General features: G+C 39.7%; 1 pseudogene; it reads left to right on the forward strand.

The window, feature by feature from the left end:
- Positions 1–446: 446 nt before the first annotated feature.
- Positions 447–737, forward strand: LOC110596731 (annotated as a pseudogene).
- The last annotated feature ends 1,219 nt before the right edge of the window (positions 738–1,956 follow it).

Below are 1,956 nucleotides of genomic sequence, written 5' to 3' on the forward strand. Positions count from 1 at the left end.
GGTGACAGAGTGAGACTCCAACTCAAAAAAAAACAAAAAAAAACCAACAACAACAACAAAAAATAAGATACCTCTACACACCTATTAGAATGGCTAAAATCCAAAACACTGTCAATAACAAAAACTGGCAAAGACGTTGGGTAACAGGAACTCTCATTCTGGTGGAAATGCAAAATGGTGCAGCCACTTTGGAAGACAGCTGGCAATTGTTTACAAAACTCAACATATTTTACCATACGATCCCACAATTGTGCTCCTTGGAATTTAGTCAAAAATATAGAAAACTTATGTCCGCACAAAAACCTACACATGAATGTTTATAGCAGCGTTATTCATAATTGCCAAAATTGGAAAGAAGCCAAAGGGTCCTTCAATAATTAAATGGATGGAAGTTGCTTTCTGAGAGAGCATGCGTGTAAGCGTGCTCTTTGTGAGATTATTCCATCATGGCTTACTGTGGCCAGGGCCAGAAAGTGCAAAAGGTGATGGTGCAGCCCATCAACCTCATCTTCAGATACTTGCAAAACAGATCCCAGATTCAGGTGTGGCTTTATGAGCAAGTGAATATGCGGATAGAGGGCTGTATCATTGGCTTTGATGAGTATATGAACCTTGTATTAGATAATCCAGAAGAGATTCAGTCTAAAACAATGACAAGAAAACAACTGGGTCAGATCATGCTAAAGGGAGAAAATATTACCCTGCTAAAAGTGTCTCCAACTAGAAATGATCAATGAAGTAAGAAATTGTTGAGAAGACAATATAGTTTTGTTGTTATTTTTTTTAGGTGTTCTTTGTTTGGAGTATAGTTCTAAAACGTTTGCTCATATTGTTTTGATTACCCTTATGCTATTACAAGATGACAATAAATGTGGGATTGTTTTCATTTTTTAAAAAATAGTTAAATGGATAAAAAGACTGAGGTACATCCAGACAGTGAAATATTATTCAGTGCGAACATGAAATGAGCTACTAGGCCATGAAAAGACATGGAGGAAACTTAAATTCTTGTTACTAAGTGAAAGCGGCCATTCTGAAAAGGCTATATACTGTATGATTCCTACCATATGGCATTCTGGAAAAGACAAAACTGTAGAGACAGTGAAAGCATCAGTGGTTTTCAGGGACTTGTAAGGGGAGAGAGGGATGAACAGGTGGAGCACAGGGGATTTTGAGGGCAGTGAAACTCTTCTGTACGATACCATAAGCTTGGGTACATGTTGTTATGCATGTGTCCAAACCTCTAAAATGTACAACACAAGAAAGGAACTCTAATGTAAACTGTGGACTTTGGTTGATAATGCTGTTTGTCCACATAGGTGCATTGATTGTAACAAACACACGAATCTGCTGCTGATGTTTATAGTAGAGGTATAGGGGTGGGATGGGGGGCGGGGCATGGGACCTCTGTGTACCTGCCATTCAATTTTCCTGTGAATCTAAAGCTGCTATTTTAAAAGTTAACTAATTTTTTAAAAAATTAAATAAACCACATTCTAATAGAGCTGTATCAAAAAACTTGAAGTTCATATTCTAACAGGTTCAGGCTGCGAAACTTTTCGGGTCTTTCTTTGACCACCTGACTCCCATGGCTTACTGGAGCATACTCAGACACAAAACAGACACTCACCAATGCTTGCAGGCAGAGCAAATCTATATCGCTATGGCATAATTTCATGATGTGGGTTTTTTTGATAGTTTCTTCCCATTGTAACTCTTTTCCATCTAGCATTTTTATTTTTTTATATAAATTGGAGTCTCACTCTGTTGCCCAGACTGGAGTGCAGTGGCCGCTCCCGGCCACGGCAGCCTCGACCTGCTAGGCTCTGGCGATCCTTCCGCCTCAGCCTTCCAAGTACCTGGAACTATAGGCGCATGCCAGCACGCTCGGCTAATTTTTGATTTTTTGTACAGATGAGGTCTCGTCAAGTTGCCCAGGTGGATCTCGAACCCGCA

Source organism: Carlito syrichta, unplaced genomic scaffold (assembly GCF_000164805.1).
Source record: "Carlito syrichta isolate Samal-C Ts95f unplaced genomic scaffold, Tarsius_syrichta-2.0.1 Scaffold313283, whole genome shotgun sequence".
NCBI lineage: Eukaryota > Metazoa > Chordata > Mammalia > Primates > Tarsiidae > Carlito > Carlito syrichta.